This window comes from Bidens hawaiensis, unplaced genomic scaffold (genome assembly GCF_021521415.1).
Source record: "Bidens hawaiensis isolate Kalapana, Puna unplaced genomic scaffold, B.hawaiensis_p1.1 tig00036356_1, whole genome shotgun sequence".
NCBI classification, from domain to species: Eukaryota; Viridiplantae; Streptophyta; class Magnoliopsida; order Asterales; family Asteraceae; genus Bidens; species Bidens hawaiensis.
Window position 1 is genome coordinate 67,433 of NW_027496342.1, and position 22,307 is coordinate 89,739.

Below are 22,307 nucleotides of genomic sequence, written 5' to 3' on the forward strand. Positions count from 1 at the left end.
TACAAGCCGGGATCAGTAATTAAAGGCCAGGTATTAGCAGATTTTATCATGGAAGTATCAGCCGAAAAAGAAGAGGAGTGCAAGGCAGAAGAAGAACCACCAAAGATACCCGAAGAAAATGAAACATGGATGCTATTCACAGATGGAGCATCCAATGACTAAGGATCAGGGGCCTACTTGAAATTAGTGAGTCTCGGGAAACAAGAGTTCAAATATACCATCCGCCTAGACTTCAAGAGTACAAAAAATGAAGTGGAATACGAAGCCTTCATGGCAGGATTATGCCATTTTGATCGATGTCGAAAAGGTCAATCAAATATATTTATAAAAATTACCTTTAATAGCCAGGGCAAGTGAGGTGTCAAATCCACCGGAAATCAGTGGAAAGTGCCAATCAAGTTCATTGTTTATTTATTAATTAACTAAGGTGCAAAGACGATGTCAAGCAATTTTGAAATATGATTTTAATAAAATACAATTACTTTTATGGTTTGCAAACAATTATGAGAAAAGAGTGATTCACTTCAGGTTTAGATAATGTGATAACAAGCTAATTATGAATTCTATTAAGTTGATTACGCGATAATTATTAGACCTAGTAGGTTGGTTGTGACGAAAAAGGAAACCCTATCCAAATTGTTGGCACAACTGAATGCGATCTACCTAATTACCAGTTTTATATTATAAAAAACAATTATTAAGCAATGACTAACAGCTATCAGATCAATGACATAAGAATATAATCCTAAATGTTGATGAACACAACCGAATAGTTGATGCAAGATTTTATAAACAAAACACAAATTGTTTAAACAATCAACCAATAAAGCTAAACAAGATAAAATAAGGCAATCAATCAAGCTTTGAAACAATTAAGAACATAGAATTCTATCATAATAGAATTTGATCAACAAGTTACACAAAACCCTACATCTTAAGTGGTTATGAGGGGGTTAGCCTTGCCTCCACATCATGACAAAAATCATCCAAAGATTTGTAGAGAAAAAAGCCTTTTTTTTAGTCAAAAACCCTAATTTCGTTAAAAACCAAAAACCTTCTTCTCGTAAAAAAAAAAACAAAACTCCACTGTCTCTGCTTGTGTATTTTCTTCTCATGTGGATAGCCCAATACAAGACCGACCGATTTTCTTATCCATGATGGGTTCATCCAATTCATAGCCACTTCCTCATATGCCAATAAGCAAGCAGACATGAAGTGTTCTTCTAATTATCTTTAAAGATGCATTCCAAAGTGATGTCAATTATGGATAGCTGGATTGATAGTATCACTTTTTTATATCGTTTAGATCGTTCTCATCTTGAACCTATAAAATACAAAAACTAATAAACGTAATTGCATTAAACTAAAGATGCAATATTATTAACAATTAGTCACAATCAAACACCCACTCATCAATTATGCATAGCTAATAAATTTGGTGCGTGACATGTTGAAGCTCATGTTGATTCAATATTGATAGCCAGCCAAGTCAATGGGTCATACGAAGCTAAAGATGAATTTATGGGATCATACCTGAACAGGCTAGGCAACTGATCCACAAATTCAAATCTGGCAAAGTGAGACACATCAACGAAGCGAAAACAAATCTGCAGATGCGCTGAGCAAGTTAGCTTCCACAAACTTTGAACATCTAGCAAAAGAAGTATGGGTAGGAACTTTGGCAGAACCGTCAGTTCCACCAAGGCAAGTATGCATCACACAAACCTCAGAAGAATCGTGGATAACACCAATCATGGCATATTTGGCATAATGAATCCTCCCATAGAAAAAAGTAGAAGCTTAGAAGATATGGCACAAAGCCTTACAATATCAACCACGGGAAGGAATAATATATAAGAGATCATTCCTTGGGCCACTAATCCGTTATGCTGATGCGAAGACGCCAGCTATCAGATACGAGAAATTCATGAAGGTATTTGTGAGTTACATGTAGGACCAAGGATGGTAGTTGCAGAAATCACCAACACAGGGCATTATTGGCTGGGGATGCATGTGGATGCAGTACAAGAATTGCGGAAATGTGATTCGTGCTAACGCCACGCGCGTAACACTCTGCGCCTAAGAATGATTTAATCCCAGTCTCGTTTGCATGGCCTTTCCCAAAGTGGGCTATAGATATCATGGTACCCTTTCCTAAAGCATCGGGAAATGTGAAATTTTTGGTGGTAGCAATAGACTATTTCACGACGTAGAAGCCAAACCCTTAGCGTCCACAAGCATGGTTACCATCAAGAAGTTCATTTGGGAATTCATCATCTGCAAGTTTGGCCTACCGCAGACAATGGTTAGTGACAAAGACACTCAGCTTGCTGATAAATATATTCAAGAATGGCTTGTGGAGCTACATATAAAATAAGTGTTAACATCTATAGCACACCCGCAAGGCAATGGACGGTTAAAAAGGGCCAACCGAAGTATTCTAGGCGAAATCAAGGCAAGGCTAGGAACAAAATGAGAGGGTTGGGTGGATGAACTCCCGCATGTCTTATGGGCATACCGGATCCTCAAGAAAACCAGACATGATGAGACCCCTTTAGTTTAACGTATGGAACAGAAGCAATGATACCCGGGAAGATCAGATTACCATCGACGAGAGTATTGTTGATGGAGGAAGACAACGAAGTAGAGTTGCATTTGAATTTGGATCTGTTAGAAAAATAAGAGAGCTGGCAGCAATAAAAGAAGAAAAGTGCAAACGTTAATTCGAGAAATATTATAACATTAGAGTTAAAGAGTGCACATTCAAGATAGGGGAGTACGTGCTTTGTAACAGTAAGATAGAGCCCCGGGGAATGTTAGTACCCAAATGGGAACGCCATACAAGGTCACTGGCCCCTTTTGTTAGTTTGTGACCTTTTTATCGGGTCCACCAAAGCTTCAGGAAAGGGTGGGGTTTTAATCTCCACATCCTTTTTCAAAATGTCGATGGGTTTTTCGTTAGTTACAAATTTACTTTTTGGGTTCTCATTAAACAATTTTGATTGTTTTTCTTTTAAAATTGGTTCCGTTTCATTATCACTTTCCTCATAGACATCTTCCGCCACACCTTAAATGAATTGTGGTGGATTATTGACCTTTTTATCATAAATCTTATCATTTCTTAAAGCACTTACCTTGTTGACGTCGGCATGCTTTGAAAACTTTGAACTTGTACTTTGATGTCTCGGATTAACTGTGGTGTCACTCAGTAGCTTTCCCGCACTCTTCTTGATTTGAGCCACCTCCTCGGTTAATTGACCCATTTTTTTCTAATGTTGCTTGAGATTTCTCTTGAATTTCCGTTCTTTGGACCCACCTCTTATCCATTTCATCTTGTTTTTGTACCATTGTTGTCAACATGGCCATCATGACATTAAGAGTAGTGGAACTTTGTTGGTTACTCTGGTCTTGATTTTGGCTTCTCCCTTGAGTGTAGTTTCGTGATGAATTACTTTCTAGGTTATTGTATGTGTTTATTTGATAATTTCCCGAGTTGTAATTGTTTTGTTGGTGGTTTAGATAAGAACTCCCGCCTTGGCTTGATCCTTGAAAATTTGGGTTTGATTGAGTTGATGCATTACCATACCTAAAATTAGGATGGTTTCTCAAATCCGGGTGATATGTGTTGGAGTTCATGTCATAATTCTTCTTCCCCCCATACACATTATTCACCTCTTCATACGCCTCCTCATCAAATGGACAATTATCACTCTTATGCCCCAAGTCACCATATTTTTCACACACATTGAATTTTAGCGATGCAACATCCTTCTTCTCCTTCTTTTTCAAAAGAGCTAGTTCCCGATCTAATGATGCCAATTTCTCGTTAGTCTCATAATCCTGGTTGGATTTTGAAATAGGATGCTTAGCTCTTTGACTAGCTGATGCCTCGGTTTTGGTGCTTTGACTCATTTTCTTAAAAAATTCCCGATCCTCTTCTTATAACAAATTACCATTACTTGTAGACTTCAAATATTTCATTTTTTCTTTAGTTAACCATCAACAACACATTTGACTAATTTCTACAACTCAATTTGATGATGTGGGCATTTCCTCAACAACTCTTTGAAGCGGGTAAACGCCTCATGAAATAATTCGCCCGGTTGTTGTTGGAATGTTCGAATCTTCATTCGGGCTTCATCCGTCTTCGCCAAAGAATAGTATTCATCCAAAAATACTTGTTGCATTTCATCCCATGGGTGAATACTATTGGCGGGTAAAGTGACAAACCAACTCTTAGCTTTGTCTTTTAATGAAAATTGAAACAACCTCAACTTCACTTCGTCTTGATTGAGGTTTTGGTCACCAATTGTGCCACAAATGGCGGAGAAATCAGACAAATGTGTGTATGGCTCCTCAGTCCCATACCATGAAAATGTGAAAGAACATTTTACGTAATTGGGTCTTGATTTAAATGCTCTTGTACCCGGTCTTGGTGGAGAAATAGGCGAAGTATTATCCGAAATAGCCGGTCTAAACCGACCATAAACTCCATGAACCGGTGCCACATGATGGGTCTTCTTTGAAACTATGGATGATTGTTGTTACCACCACCCCGTTGATTATTAATTGGAACACCATTTTGGAATTGATTTCTAAACCTTCTGTTTGGAATAGGAAACTGGTCATAAAAATTATTGTTGTTGATGTTAATCCGGTTTCCTCTCCGATTATCGTTTGGAGGGATATCATCAAATCCATATCCGTCCGCATACCTATAGTTCACGTACCCGTTACCGTTCCACTCCCCATAATTGTTGCTTTGTTCATACCCATCTTCATTATTATACTCCCTCTCTACATAATCATAACCATCGTTGCCATAATTATCCGCATACCCAAACTCGTCGCCATCATCATTATAACCTGTATCTCCCGTGTGTAATGTGTGGATACTAACGTTATCCTCTTCATCATTTTCTTCATCATTGTTGGGAAAAAGGTTATATTGGGGAGGACTTTGGTGTTGTGGGATTCTTCGATTGTTACTTGGGGTTTGGATTTTGGTTTCGGTTGGAATTTCGGTTTTGATTAGAGTTGTGGTTTGGATTAATGGGAATCAGTGGAGTGGGGGTGGTCTACGGTTATTGCCAATTGAGTGGCTGCTCATGTTTGTAGGTTCAGGTGAAATGGGTAACAAGTTTTGTTGTCGGTTTCGGTTTTACCTTGCTGCTCTCTCTATTTCCGGTTCAAAAGCAAGTGGTGAACTCCGCCCAGATAGACGCGTACGCATGCATTAACTATCACCTGTACACGTAAACAACTACCACGCGTAAAAGAGAACAAAAGATAACAACAATCAAAACAATTAAACAGATTATCACTAATTAAAAAAATTTAGCTAAATTTAAAAACTCCAAGCGCACAATCTCCCCGTTAACGGCGCCAAAATTTGATCGGTCGTCATAGGACCGGTCAAAGATAGAGAAAGTGTGTGTCCTAGATACCTTAAACTAGTTAGGGTAAGAAGGGTGTCGAACCAAGAAGAGTTTATAGTTGACGGTCTAAATTTAGTTGATTAATTATTATAAAGCTTTGTATAAAGTCGTGTAGACCAAATATGATTTAGATTGCAAATGATGAACCAATAATTTGATTCAATTAATTTATAAATATAAATTGAAACGATTATAATTATGAAAACAAGTGTCAAATAACCAAGTAACTTTTGTTGATTGATGTAAACAATAATTGGGAAAAAATGACCACCCGGGCTTCGAGTTATGTAGCAAGTTATACTTTTAATTCGGTTTGTTAGTTGGAAATTACAGAGAAATAAATTTTGTAAATAAGTGTAACAAAGGATAATTGCAAAACAAGGGATTCCCGCCATATTGACCTTTCGATGTATAACCGGGCAAGGAACACGCGCTAGGAATTTGTCTTAGTAAGAATCAAGTTATATAATATGAAACCGTAAACCAATTGCTAGTATATGATTATGTAAACACCAAAAATGGACAATTAACAATAGATTCAACAATAATAACCTTGTTCTTCAAACACAAAAATACTATATAAACCCTAATTGTTCAACAAAGATGATAAAGTTTAAATCCAACAAACACAAATCAAAATTGTAATATGCAAACATAAACCCTAGACACGGGTTGATTAAAAGAAATTAGCCAAACATGTTCAACATGGTTCTTACAAATAGTAAAGATGAGGTCTTCAATTGATGGTGAACCTTGATGATGAAAGACTCTACAATCCTCTCTTCTTGTTTCTTGATGGCAAAGATGATAATGGAAGATCGATGAAAAGATAATGAAAAAGATGATTACCAATTGCTCAAAATTGGCCTCTAAATGTCCCCCAATCATGTAGTTACATATCTCTTTAATTATGGCATTAATCTCCAATAAAAACTTGGTCAAAAAATGAATTTCAAGATTTTTAAATTTTAGGGGCCGTAGGGTACGGCCAGATAGCCGTAGGGTATGACTGACTTAGAGTTTCTTTAATCTCTTGGCCCTTAAACATGCTTAATTCGCATCTTTGTGTCCTTTATCCGAAACAATTACAATTCACAAACACACCATTAAAGTACACATATTTGACATGAAACAAGATGAAACCATGTATTTTAACTCCTTTAAGTGTCTTATATTAACCAGCCTATCACTACTCCCATTCACAACCTAATCCAACTCATTTTTTTTATTAAAAATTAATTTCTTTTTCTTTCACTTACACAACCCAATTAAACTTAATTTTCACTCTTATTCACTGTGTTTAATAGTAGAGTAAGATAAGACGCATTCCATTTATAGCCTAAGAGGCCAAAACAGCTAACGAAATTAAATGGCAGAGAATCATTCGTCCAATATCTTCATTTTGAGTTGAACAAACAATGAGACAAAAACCAGACAACCCAAATTAACAATTTACTTTTAATACAAAGATGCCGTATTCGTTTCTACTACATATACATAACCCAAAATCTCATCATGCTTTCTTATTATATTAAAAGCTTTCACTATTGTCTTCAGTTGCCACGTATTCCATCGTGAGTCCACTGAAGACGCATTATTCTATACAACAGCATCCCATGTCACCTTAATAGAATACTTGACCGTCATAGTCCTCACCGCAACAACCATCGTACTTTTCTTTCTCTAAATCCGACTTCCAACGTTTTTACGGCAACTTTCGCAATGACATCCAGTTTTATCGCGGTTATCGATTAACAGGTAGAACGTGTAATCGCTAGAAACTGTTAGTTAATATCAAGCAGTTTAAGTAGTCTAAACCGGACTGCCTAGAAATAAAATGTATTTGTTTACTGGCGTTAAGGTGTTAATATTTGGGATCCTAACCTCTTCTCACTATTTCATAATCTGGGAATTTACTTTGCTCATAAAGTTCAGGCATTTTTAGACATGACTTGCCCCAAATTTCTTGGATAACATTGGAAAAGAAGTATTTGGATGAAAATTAATTGCACATAAACGGGAATGTTTGGACACCTTTAAAAACAATTATGTAGAGGAAGTAATATCACTATTAAGTGGAATGTCAATTATCTTGACATCAAAAGATTAGATGCTTTGAAACACAACAAAATTCCCTCTTTTATATTGTAATTTGACTCTTATTTTAAACATTATCTGATATATTTTATTATTATAATTATTGTTATAATTTTTTTTGATAATTAAAAGTTTTTGTTGTTATTATAACTTTTTACTTTCTTATTATGAATTTTATTACCTCCATTGTATTATTTTACTTTTATTTAGAGGTGGCAAATGGGTTGGGTTGGGTTGGGTCGAAATGGGTCATGGGTCAGAACGGGTTAGGGTTGAAACGGGTTAGGGTCGAAACGGGTCACTTATAAAAAGGGTTGTTTTGGTTCGGGTCGGAACGGGTTAGGGTCAACAGGTTCGGGTTAGAACGGGTCAAGGTTGGAATGTGTCAAAACGGGTTTGGTCAAAACTCATTTAAGTGACTTTTCATTTCGTTTCAGCACGTAACAGCTCGTTTAAGCGATTTTTCAGTTCGTTTCAGCGCGTAACAGCTCGTTTAAGCGATTTTTCAGTTCGTTTCAGCGCGTAACAGCTCGTTTAAGCGTTTTTTCAGTTCGTTTCAGTACGTAACAGCTTGTTTAAGCGATTTTTCAGTTCGTTTCAGCGCGTAACAGCTCGTTTAAGCGATTTTTCAGTTCGTTTCATCGCGTAACAGCTCGTTTAAGCGTTTTTTCAGTTCGTTTCAGCGCGTAACAGCTCGTTTAAGCGATTTTTCAGTTCGTTTCAGCGCGTAACAGCTCGTTTAAGCGATTTTTCAGTTCGTTTCAGCGCGTAACAGCTAGTTTAAGCGTTTTTTCAGTTCGTTTCAGCGCGTAACAGCTCGTTTAAGCGATTTTTCAGTTCGTTTCAGCGCGTAACAGCTCGTTTAAGCGATTTTTCAGTTCGTTTCAGCGCGTAACAGCTCGTTTAAGCGATTTTTCAGTTCGTTTCAGCGCGTAACAGCTCGTTTAAGCGATTTTTCAGTTCGTTTCAGCGCGTAACAGCTCGTTTAAGCGATTTTTCAGTTCGTTTCAGCGCGTAACAGCTCGTTTAAGCGATTTTTCAGTTCGTTTCAGCATGTAACAGCTCGTTTAAGCGATTTTTCAGTTCGTTTTAGCAATTAATAGCTCGTTTAAGCGATTTTTCAGTTCGTTTTTGCAATTAATAGCTCGTTTAAGCGATTTTTCAGTTCGTTTCAGCACTTAACAGCTTGCTTAAGCGATTTTTCAGTTCGTTTCAGCACTTAACAGCTTGTTTCAGCATGTTTTTGTTTCGTTTTTGTCGACTTTTCAGTTTCGGTTAATTTTTCGATTTTTTTTTGAATGAGGACAACGGACGAAACGTTTTAGTTTTTTTACATTTTTTTTTTGTTTTGTTTTTTGAGTTATGATTTTTTATTAATTTTTTTGAATTTTTTTGATGGTTTCTATTAAGATCAAAGTTCCTCAAAAAAAAAAAAAAAAATTCAAAAACAACAATAAAAAAATCATAACTAAAAATATAAACGAATAACGAAAAAAGTAAAAAAACTAAAATAATTTCGCCGTTATCCTCGTTCATAAAAAAAAAACCCGACAAATTAACCGAAACCGAAATGTCGACGAAAACGAATCAAAAACCAAAATCGACCCGTCTAGTGCGAAAACTCGAAAGAAACCGAAACCCAACCCATCCAGTGCTAAAACTCGTGTCGGCACGAAAGCTGATCTGAGCCGAAACCTAAACCGATATCGTTCCAAACTAAAACCCGTTTCAACCCGAACATATCACTTTTCCTTAAGACACTAACCCACATCGACCCATGTAGTTAAATTTTTCAACCCATTTTGACTCAAAAATAAGAATGTGAAATTTCAAGTGACCCATTTTGACCCATTTAATTAAAACCTATGACCCAAATCAACCCATTTGAATTTTAAAACAACCCAAATTGACCCATTTGAAATAGTTTGGGTCAAGTTTGCCACCCCTACTTTTATTACAATATTTTTATATGACCATCTACCATAAGAAAACTCAAAAACACTAAAAAAAAACATCTCTAATAATCTGTCGTATAAAAAGCAGTTTATTTAAAAACAGTAAACACACATTCAACGAGATCATTAAAAATGGCACATATACACCCAAAAAGTTAAGTGATTTGTAGGAATGGTTAATCTAGGACAAAAGAAGATGAAAATAACCAATATGAGCGTTTTTTAGTCAAGCTATACAAAAAGAAGTTACTATGAACAATATTGATATCTTAAGCACTCTTGGTTATATGAAAATAGGGTGATTTTAAGAACATGTGTTATCATTTAAAGGGTATTTGGGAAAGCTTTTCAAAATTGCTTATTCGCTTTTTGAAAAGCAAATAAGCTTGCTTGGGTATCATAGAAGCACTTTTAAGTTTTCCTATTTGTTATTTGTTAAAAAGGTAATTTCTGGAAGCTATAATTCCAAGTGTTTTTAGAGTGTTTTTGCTTTTAGAATACCCAGTTACATAATTGTCCACCGTTCCATCATAACTCTCATTGCTCATCACCAACAAATCTTCAACCGTTCCATCATTTAGGCTACTCCCATTCATTTACAAACAAATCCAACTCAATTTTTTATTAAAAATTAATTTCTTTTTCTTTCATATACACAACCTAACTAAACTTACTTTTCACTCTTATTCACTGTGTTTAACAGTAGAGTAAGATAAGACGTATTCCATGAGGCCAAAACAGCTAACGAAATTAAATGGCAAAGGATCATTCGTACAATATCTTCATTTTGAGTTGAACAAACAATGAGACAAAAACCAGATAACCTAAATTAACAATTTACTCTTAATACAAAGATGTCCTATTCGTTTCTACTACATATACATAACCTAAAATCTCATTATGCTTTCTTATTATATTAAAAGCTTTCACTGTTGTCTTCAGTTGCCACGGTATTCCATCGTTGCTCCACTGAAGACGCATTATTCTATACCCAAGCATCCCACATCTAATAGAATATTTGACTATTAGAGTCTTCACCGCAACAACCATCGTACTTTTCTTTCTCTAAATCTGACTTCCTAACATTTTTATGGCAACTTTCGCAATGAAATCCGGTTTTATCACGTAAACCGATTAATAGGACGAACGTGTAAACGCTAGAAACTGTTTGTTAATTTCAAGCAGTTTAAATAGTATAGACCGGACTGCCTGGAAATAAAATGTATTTGTTTATGGGCTTTACGGTGTTTATGCTTGGGATCCCAACCTGTTCTCGCTATTTCATAATCTGGGAATTTATTTTGCTCATAAAGTTGGGAATTTATTTTGCGCATAAAGTTCAAGCTTTTTTCGGACATGAGTCCCCAAATTTCTTGGATAAACATTGGAAAAGAAATATTGGGATGAAAATTAATTGAACATAAACGGGAAAGAAAACATGTGTAGACACATTTAAAGATAATTATGTAGAGGAAGTAATATCACAGTTAAGTGGAATGTCAATTATCTTGACACCAAAAGATTAGGTGCTTTGAAACACAACAAAATTTTATCTTTTATATTGTAGTTTGACTCTTATTTTAAACATTATCCGATATATCTTTTATTATAATTATTGTTATAATTTTTTTAGGATAATTAAAAGTTTTTCTTATTATTATAACTTTTTACTTTCTTATTATAATTTTTTATTACCTCCATTGAATTATTTTAATGTTATTACAATATTTTTATATGACCTTCTATCATAGGAACACTCAAAAAGACAAAAAAAAATAAATAAAAAATTAAAAAAAAACCATCTCTAATCATCTGTTGTATAAAATGCACTTTATTTAAAACCAGTAAAAACACATTCAACGAGGTTATTAAAAATGGCACATAATCACCACTTTTTTTTTAACCTCTCATCTTTCTCTATATATATACAACAAAAAAAGTTAAGTCATTTGTAGGAATGGTAATCTAAACATAATTACAATATCAATATCATAATCATGATTGCTATTTTTTTTAGTATAATCTTTAAAGACCTTTTGGATTACATCGAAACAGAATGCAAGCGGGCAACAAGCTGCGCCGCCACCCCTTTTTGAATCGCAAAACCTAATCTTTTAAAAACTATATTTGCTGATCTTGGAGTCATAACATTACTATGCATGACCCAATCTAGGACAAAAGAAGATGAAAATAACCAATATGAGCGTTTTTTAGTCAAGCTATACAAATAGAAGTTACTATGAACAATATTGACATCTTAAGCACTCTTGGTTATATGAAAATAGGGTGATTTTAAGAACATGTGTTATCATTTAAAGGGTATTCGGGAAAGCTTTTCAAAATTGATCATTCACTTTCTGAAAAGCAAATAAGCATGCTTGGGTATCATAGAAGCATTTTTAAGTTTAGCTATTTGTTATTTGTTAAAAAGGTAATAGTTTTTGGAAATTCATTGAACATAAACAGGAAAGAAAACACGTGTAGACACATTTAAAGATAATTAAGTAGAGAAAGTAATATCACTGTTAAGTGGAATGTCAATTATCTTGACACCAAAAGATTAGGTACTTTGAAACACAACAAAATTCTCTCTTTTATATTGTAATTTGACTCTTTTTTAAACATTATCTGATATATTTTCTTATTATAATTATTGTTATAATTTTTTTATGGTAATTAAAAGTTTTTCTTATTAATATAACTTTTTACTTTCTTATTGTAATTTTTTATTACCTCCATTGTATTCTTTTAATGTTATTACAATATTTTTATATGATCTTCTACCATAGGAACACTCAAATAGACTAAAAAAACATCTCTAATCATCTGTTGTATAAAAAGCACTTTATTTATAAACAGTAAAAACACATTCAACGAGGTTATTAAAAATGGCACATAATCACCAATTTTTTTAACCTCTCATCTTTCTCTATATATATACACCAAAAAAGTTAAGTAATTTGTAGGAATGATTAATTAGGACAAAAGCAGATGAAAATAATCAATATCAGCGTTTTTTAGTTAAGATATACAAATAAAAGTTACTATAAACAATATTGGCATCTTAAGCACTCTTGGTTATATGAAAACAGGATGATTTTAAGAACATTTGTTATCATTTAAAGGGTATTTGGGAAAGCCTTTCAAAATTTCTTATTCACTTTTTAAAAGCAAATAAGTATGCTTGGGTATCATAGAAGCACTTTTAAGTTTTGCTATTTGTTATTTGTTAAAAAGGTAATTTCTGGAAGCTAGAATTCTAAGCGTTTAGAGAGTGTTTTTGCTTTTAGAATACCTAGTTACATAATTGCCCACCGTTCCATCATAACTCTCATTGCTCATCACCAACAAATCTTCAACCGCTCCATCATTTAGGCTACTCCCATTCACAGCCAAATCCAACTCAATTTTTTATTAAAAATTAGTTTCTTTTTCTTTCACATACACAACCCAACTAAACTTACTTTTCACTCTTATTCACTGTGTTTAACAGTAGAGTAAGATAAGACGTATTCCATTTATAGCCTAAGAGGACAAAACAGCTAACGAAATTAAATGGTAGAGGATCATTCATCCAATATCTTCATTTTGAGTTGAACAAACAATGAGACAAAAACCACACAACCCACATAAACAATTTACTCTTAATACAAAGATGCCCTATTCGTTTCTACTACATATACATAACCTAAAATCTCATCATGCTTTCTTATTATATTAAAAGATTTCACTATTGTCTTCAGTAGCCACGGTATTCCACCATCGGTCCATTGAAGATGCATTATTCTATACTGCAGCATCCCACGTCACCTTAATAGAATATTTGAGTGTCAGAGTCCTCACCGCAACAACCATCGTACTTTTCTTTCCCTAAATCCGACTTCCAACATTTTTACGGCAACGTTCGCAATGAAATCTGGCTTTATAGCGGTTACCGCTTAACAGGTCGAACGTGCAAACGCTAGAAACTGTTTGTAAATTTAAAGCAGTTTAAATAGTCTAAACCGGACTGCCCGGAAATAGAATGTATTTGTTTACTGGATTTAAGGTGTTTATGTCTGGGATCCCAACCTGTTCTCACTATTTCATAAGTTTAAGATAATTATGTAGAGTAAGTAATATCACTATTAAGTGGAATGCCAATTATCTTGACACCAAAACATTAGGCGCTTTGAAACACTACAAAATTCTCTCTTTTATATTGTAATTTGACTCTTATTTTAAACATTATCCGATATATTTTTTATTATAATTGTTGTTATAATTTTTTTATGGTAATTAAAAGTTTTTGTTATTATTATTACTTTTTACTTTCTTATTATAATTTTTTATTACCTCCATTGTATTATTTTAATGTTATTACAATATTTTTATATGACCTACCATAGAAACACTCAAAAAGACTAAAAAAACATCTCTAATCATCTGTTGTATAAAAAGCAATTTATTTAAAACCAGTAAAAACACATTCAACGAGGTTATTAAAAATGACACATAATCACCACTTTTTTTTTAACCTCTCATCTTTCTCTATAATATACAACAAAAAAAGTTAAGTAATTTGTAGGAATGGTTAATTTAGGACGAAAGAAGATGAAAATAACCAATATCAGCGTTTTTAGTCAAGCTATACAAATAGAAGGTACTATGAACAATATTGACATCTTAAGCACTCTTGGTTATATGAAAATAGGGGGATTTTAAGAACATGTGTTATCATTTAAAGGGTATTTGGGAAAGCTTTTCAAAATTGATTATTCGCTTTTTGAAAAGCAAATAAGCATGCTTGGGTATCATAGAAATACTTTTAAGTTTTGCTATTTGTTATTTGTTAAAAAGGTAATAGTTTTTGGAAGCTAGAATTCCAAGCGTTTTGAGACTGTTTTTGCTTTCAGTTTTCCCAGTTACATTAACACCCACTGTTCCATCATAACTCTTATTTAGGGCTATTCAAAAAACTCGCGGCTCGAAGCTCGCTCGAAAAAAGCTCGGAGAAAGCTCGCTCGAAATCGGCTCATTTGTAATCGAGCCGAGCCGAGCTCGACTCGATTTATAAACGAGCCCAGCCTGAGCTTGCCCCGGCTCGACTAGAGCTCGCTCGATAGGCATGAACTATTTTATTTTAATTTATTATATATATATACACACACATATATAATTATCTAGCCCTATTATTTAAAATATGTGCTTCCTTTTTCAGCACAATACAATATACAAGTCCACAACCCTTAACCCTATCACCAAATCATCTGCACTTATATTTCAAACCTAATCTCAATATCTAACTCCCAGTCTCTCATGCAGTCACAATTCCACAACCCTAATCGCCGCTGGCCGCATTGCTTATTCCGATGATCGGCCACCCCGTCACGCACGCACCGTTATTTGCCTATTCCGCCGCCGGTCACTCCGTCACCAATACATATGTTGTTGATATCAATCACCACTTCTCTGATTTGCTATTGCTATTAATCACAAATCAATTTGCTGCTTAATTAGTTGTTCGGAGGTAACACGGTTAATTTTGCTCATTATTAGAAGTAAAGACGAGCCAAATCGAGCCTAGCCGAGTCGGCTTAATTTAAAACCGAGCCGAGCTTGAGCTCATGTTTTCAGCTCGATTGAATATCAAGCTCAAGCCGAACCAGCTCGATTAAATATCGAGCTCGAGCTCGAGCTGGCCTTGGCTCGGGCTCGGCTCATGAACATGCCTACTCTCATTGCTCATCACCAACAAATCTTCAACCGTTCCATCATTTAGGCTCCTCCCATTCACAACCAAATCCAACTCAAATTTTTATTAAAAATTAATTTCTTTTTCTTTCACCTACACAACCCAACTAAACATAATTTTCACTCTTATTCACTGTGTTTAGTAGTAGAGTAAGATAACACGCATTCTGTTTATAGCCTAGCAGGCCAAAACAGCTACGAAATTAAATGGCAGAGGATCATTCGTCCAATATCTTCATTCTGAGTTGAACAAACAATGAGACAAAAATTAGAAAACCCAAATTAACATTTTACTCTTAATACAAAGATGACCTATTCTTTTCTATTACATATACATAACCTAAAATCTCATAATGCTTTCTTATTATATTAAAAGCTTTCACTGTTGTCTTCAGTTGCCACGGTATTCCACCTAAGGACCACAGAAGACACGTTATTCTATACAGCAGGATCCCACATCACCTTAATAGAATATTTTACCGTCAGAATCCTCACCGCAACACCCATCGTACTTTTCTTTCTCTAAATCCAACTTCCAACATTTTTACGACAACTTTCGCAATGAAATCCAGTTTTGTAGCGGTTACCGATTAACAGGTCAAAAGTGTAAACGCTAGAAACTGTTTGTTGATTTCAAGAAGTTTAAATAGTCTTGAAGAAACACTAATTGACCCCGGGCAGATTACGGATAATCTGGGGGTTAAATAGATGTTTCCCACGAGGGTTAGGTCCGGCAAAGAAGGATGTTCTTCAGATGACCTGCAAAACAGACACCGTGAGCTCGTCACTGAGAAGGGGGGGGGTTCCTCCTTGTGACCACCCTCCGGCGTGAGAATCAGACTAGATTGCTCTGAATATAAGTGTATATTGAGAGAAATAGCTAGTGAAGGTAAAATACCAGATCCTCCTACCGTTCCAAGGTGTTGGAGTATTTATAGCCGAAGGTAGGTTTCTAAGCAGGTACAGCCAGCTGTATAATATTCCTGTTCTACCAACTATGGGCTACGCACGTGCCATGCTGGTTGGTGGGTAGGCAGCGGCTGATAGTGACCAGGCCGGCTGTGTACTATTCATTTTCCACCAACTGCAGGCTATGTGCGTGCCACGACAAGGGTTGGTGAGTAGGCAGCGGCTAATAGTGACAAACAGTACTAGAGCATGCTCCTTGTACTGTTGTCGGTGAGCTGTCACACTGTGATTGGTTCATGGGCTGCTTTGGTCAGATCTTGTCTATTTTGTCCATACCTTGGCAGGTATAGTACAAAAGATCTTCCAGAAGCATATGGACTGGCTCATTTGGGCGGGAGTATTCCCGCCTTGCTCATTCCTTCAGGTGACACTGAATTATTGAGTTAGTGTCTTGTGCGTGTAGCCTTGCTATTAGTGCGGGTAGCCTTCCCTGATGGCTTGTATCCGCAGCTGCGGGGGCAGGCGGGGTACTTCACCATTGGGAGGCTTTCCCTGCGGGAACAGCTGGCGTACTGCGCGTAAGGTCTTCATCTCTGAGCATGGTGGGTCCTGCGGAACCAGTTGGTCCTTGCGCAAACGTCCCTCTTCAAGGTGAGTCTTGCGGGTCCAACTGGGCTCTGCTGGGACCTACCTCTTCAAGTCCCCCCAGTCCAATGTTCTTCTTATGAATTGTTAATAAGTGAGGTGAACTTTGGACTTAATCAAGGGGTTTTGAAAAGGATTTAGTTTTAAGGTTGTCCGTGGGGATTCTTCCCGCGGTTTCCCTAATGTCACGCAGAAATTCCCGACTTTTCTGCTTGATCTTTGGGTATGATGCGGGTAGGTGTGTAACCTCCTCGCAAGTCAGGAGCGTTGAGTTCCACTTGTGTAGATTCTCCATGAGGTTTTGGTAGTTTTGAACATAGTGATCAATTATGTTAAAACAACCAATTCCATCTTGGAGCTTCAAACAATCTAGTTCTCAACGTTCCCGCTATGCGGGGATGTTATTCCCGTTTCCGCAAGCATGGCCCAGAAGATCCTTCTTGGTTTCAATTCCCTGCGGAGTGCTAGGTATGTGAAGGGTTTCGCCTTGACACTGTACCCGCACTCGTCTTATAGTTACTTTACTTCCAAGGTATTCCTGGCTTCAATTCCCTGCGGGTGCTAAGTATGTGAAGGGTTTTGCCTTGACACTGTACCCGTACCCGTCTTATAGTTACTTGGTTGCCGAGGTATTCTTGGCTTCAATTCCCTGCAGGTGCTAAGTATGCGAAGGGTTTTGCCTTAACATTGTACTCGCACCTGTCTTATAGTTACTTGGTTGCCAAGGTAAGGGGTATAGTCCCGCTTACTTTTGAATCTTTTTGAATCTTTTTGAAATTCGAAGAGTTGGTGAAAGGATAAGAACAGTCCAAACTGTTGAAACGTCGTCCGACGGTTTCTTCTGACAGTGTCAGGACGTGCAGGAAGTTATGGCGACGTGACAGTATATGGTCATTCCAGACGCTTTTTCAGGCGCGTGGGCACGATTTTTCGGGCGCGTGGGTGCGAATTTTACGGCGCGCGTCCCGTCAACAGCTGTTGCCAGCTTGTTTTTTCCACGTGTCATAGTTTCATTGCACCAGCTCTTTTCTCTCTCCTCCGCATTAAATTCATCGCATTCATTGCGATGAGTATATAAAAGGGGAGAGGGTTCACGGTAATCCACACTTTCACTTCTTTCTTCTTCTTCTTCTAAGCGATTTCCGGCGAATACTAACTTTCTGTCGAGCATTCTCCTGAAATCGTTGTTTACCTCCAAAACATGTCTACTCATGATCCAGAAGCTACCGTCGAGGAGTCTGACTTGTATGTCGAGAACCCGACGTCTACGTCCGATAAGGACGATAAGAGCACTGCTGGCGAATGCCAGTGTGCTCTTCCCATCGAGCTTTACCGGTACATCGTCCGGAAGTTCATGCTCGAGCCGTTCGAGCCTGAGTTTCCGGAGCCACACCAGACGGTGTACGATGCCCCCAAGGGCAAAATAGGGGTATATGCCGCTTTCTTCGTCTATGGGAATCTTAGGTTCCCGTTGACGAAGTTTGTATACCGTGTTCTGGATAGACACGGTGTGCACTTGACCGAGGTACACCCAATGGCGATCGCCAAGATCCGCCATTTTGAGTGGGTGTGCCTCATTCTTGGCGTGGATCCCCACGTCGACCGCCTGATGACCTTCTACTCCTGGAGGTGTATCCAAGGCTGGTATACCCTGGTCACCCGGATCAAGGGTTTGAAGATCTGCGCTACCGAGCGCAGTCTTCGGTCTTGGAAGCGGGAGTTCTTTTACATCTCTGCCCGTGTCGTCCCTATAGCGATGACATTTAAGAACGGGAGAGCTCTCCCCAGCCTTCACGCCTCCAACTACCAGGAGGCGGAATGGTTCTCCAAGATTTCCCGGATCCAGACTCCGGTTTACCGCTTTCCGGAGTCCGGGATGGTGATGCTTGGTATGAGCAGGGTGTGGAAGGATGCTGGGGCGGATGCGCCACAGATTCCCATCGTACTTGAATACGGTTTGAACTTTATCCCTTAAGGTATGCTCCGTCTTCTTTGTTGATATAAGGTTTTTTCTAACTGTTTTTCTTTTTATTTCAGAGGGAAATGACTTGCAGTCCCTCCTGCATCCGCGGGAAGCTGACGGTCCCGCTCGGTTGGGTACTCGTGCTCTTGACGAGAACGAGTTGCCCATCCTTGCGCAGACTGCGGATCGGTTTGTGGAGGCCTACCCGCCAGGCCATGAAATACTGAGCGCCACGCGGCCAGGTAAAAGACTATTTAACCCTCGCCCTCTGAATGCTGAAACCTCTGCTGGAATTCCACTAATCTTGTCATCTTCTGATGAGGAATCCGCAGATGGTCCTTTTCTTGCGGGGAAGAAGAAGGCTGTCGGCGGGAAAGGCAAGGCGAAGGTTGCCTCCACTGCCGATCGGGGGAACCGGTCTGAGTCGGAGACCGAGAGTGAAGAAGCGGTGGGGAACCCAGGTGGTGTTGAGACCACTGCTCCGGAGGTTGAAACGGCTATCACCTCCGAGCAGCCCAGGACGACGACGGTGACCGGTACGAAGAGGCCGGCTCCATCGGGTTCTTCCCCGCCTGTTCGCACCTTCAAGCTCAAAAGGACCCGTAAGTGTACATAACTTTAACTTCATATCTTTCCGCTATTATACTTATATATCTTGTCTTCGTGCAGGCGTGGATGCTACGGCATTCCAAAGTGGAGCGGGAGGGAGCAGCTCTGGACCCATGAAGGTAGGTTTGGTCAACCTACCAGAGGCGATGACCCAGGCGGCTACGCCTGCTTGCAGTACTGGTTCAGTTGCTCATCCCGTTGAGCCAACTGTTCCAGCTGTAACATTATCCCCGCCGGCCGTCAGTGCCATTTTCACAGAATCCATCACTGAGCCGGCGGTGATTTCTCTTGCGGGTTCTTCCGCAGCCGCGGCCACGGTTGTGAGTTCACCTCCGGTGAGTTCACCTCCGTTGGTTTCCACCGCGGCAGCCTCCACCATGCCTCCTCCGGCGCCTGCGACTACGGCCAGTCCTTCAGGTACGTTTGGGGTTGGGGCGTCTAGCCAATCCTTGCCTCCTTCCCGTCTCCTTGACCTTTTAGATGGATATCCCTTAGGTTCAGGTGATGGGTTTGGTGGCTATCGGCCTGTTGTCGACCCTACAGGTGCGTAGGGTTATTTTGGCCTATATCCCTTTCATCATTTCTCTCTCTTAACTGTTTTTTGTTTTATTGCAGTTCGTGATTCCAACGAGGTGTACGCTCCTCGGTGGAAGATCCGCCGGGGAACGACCCTCCGGACTGCTGAGGAGTGCGTCGAATGGGCGCGTCACGCCGCCCCAAGCGGTGCGCTGGGGGAGGCCATGGCCAGCTACCAGGAAGGTAGGCTGTCCAACGAGCTCCGAATCCTCCTCGCCCGGATGCAGCCGCGCGTCGAGCTACTTTGTCGTGAAAACGACAAGTTAAAGACGGCACGTAGCCTTGAAGTGGCTTAGGCGCGGGCTATCTGGGAGGAGAATGCGAAGCTTGCCGCCGTTGCTGCGGAAAAGGAGAAGGCCTTCAAGGCCCTCGAGGTTGAAGTTCAGGCCCGGCTCGAGGCCCGTTCCAAGGCTGCCCAAGCTGTTAACGAACAGCTTCGGTTGGCTAAGGAAACTGCACGGAATGCAACCGAGAGGGCCACCAAGGCTGAAGCTGTTGCTGAGCCTCTACGCATCGAGAATGTGGAACTTAAAGCCAAATTAGAGAGGCTCCAGCAGGCTCATGATGCTTTGGCCATGAAAGATGCCAAGAAGCTCCAAGAGATCTTGGACCAGAGGGGGGTGCTTGACCAAACTGAGCGTAAGCTAAAGGGCGTCGAAGAGGCTGCAGCCAAAGATGTGTTGCTTGCCAACCTTACAAAGAACGAAGCCGAACGCGCCCGTAATGAAGCTCAAGCTGCCCTCCAGGAGGCTCTGGTTACCAAGGAATGGCTTCTTCGAGAAGCGTTGTCGCAGGTATGCGTAGTTTCACAATTTCTTTACGCTTTTCCTTAGAAGAGTTTTTGATATACTTCTGTTTTTTAGGTTGTGCATCGGGTGTTCACGAACACATCATATGACGATGCGATGAGCGCAGCCCTCAACGCTTCTCATGAGGATGGGGAAAAGGCTGGCTTCCTGCTTGGTCTAGGGTTTGTTGAACAAGGCATTCCGCCTTCCAACTTCCCTCTTTACAATGTTGATACTGAAGCTGCGTATGACCAAGCAGTGAATCAGTATGCCGCCTTCCCGCATCCGGTGGTGGAGAAGGTAAACGAGATTGCTGCTGCTGATGATGGGCTAGCTATCCTCAAAGCTTTCCTTGAACCGCCACACTCTACTGATGGTGCGGGTCCAAGTGGGAGTGGTCCTGAAGCTTGATACTTTAGATCCCTTTCCACCATTAGAGTAGATTTTTATGTTTGTAGACTTCTAATCTTGTATGCGGGTATGTACCCAGCAATTCTTGTAATGTTTGAATGTTGATGGAATAAAAATTATTTATTAATGCCTTGCCTTGTTTATTTCGCTCATATTTTGTTTTAACTTAGCAATTTCTTTAGTACTTAGATAAGTTAACTTTTCAACGTGGCAGATAATAAGTTAAAGTTTTGCTTCCTCTTTCGTGATTGTGCGGATAAGACCGTCACTTTCACTTAGTAGGATGGCTAAACTTTACCTATATCTGACCTGCGTGGAAGTTTTCCTCATCTTTTCCTTTGAAATTTTCTAAGTGTTTTGAATAAGTTAACCTTTCGACGCGCGGTTGCCAATAGGTCAATGTTCAGTTTTCTCTATCATGATTGTGCGGGTAGGACCGTCACTTTCATTTATTGGGATGACCAAACTTCACCTATTGCTGACCTGCGTGAAGGTTTTCCTTAGAAATTTTTACCGTTTTATGTGTTTATGCGGGTTTTGCCGCCTTCCACATGCAACGACTTACTTCTTCCCATATTTATGCGGTGAATACCGGCATATCAGCGTGGGAAGTTCATAAGTATAAAGGTAAGGCTATCAACACAATGTGAAAGGAGAATCATTTCCATTAGAAGTGGCTCTAGGCCTTTTCTTTACAAGTTTGGAATTGATCTACATGTAACATTTGCGTAATTGAGCTCCGTTCCATGTTCTTGGGATAGGAGTGCCATCGAGCCTTTCGAGCCGTTATGCGCCTTTTCCCAAAACTTCTTTGATAATGTACGGTCCTTCCCAGACCGGTGCCAGTTTTCCTGGGCGCTCTTGGTTTGAAGCCTCGTTGTTACGCAATATGTAGTCTCCTACATTGAAGTTGCAGAGTTTTACCCGCGTGTTGTAGTACTTTTGCATTTGTCGCTTGTAGTTTTCTTCACGCGCTGCGGCTAAGTCTCTGCGTTCCTCGGTTAGCATAAGTCTAACCGTCTTTCCGCATCATTGTCTTCTGGCTGAATCAAGACCCTTGGTGAGGGCAAACCAATTTCGACTGGGACCATGGCTTCAGTGCCATAAGTGAGGCTGAACGGGGTTTCTCCCGTACTGGCCTTTTTCAGCGTTCTGTTTGCCCAAAGGACGTGTGGAACTTCGT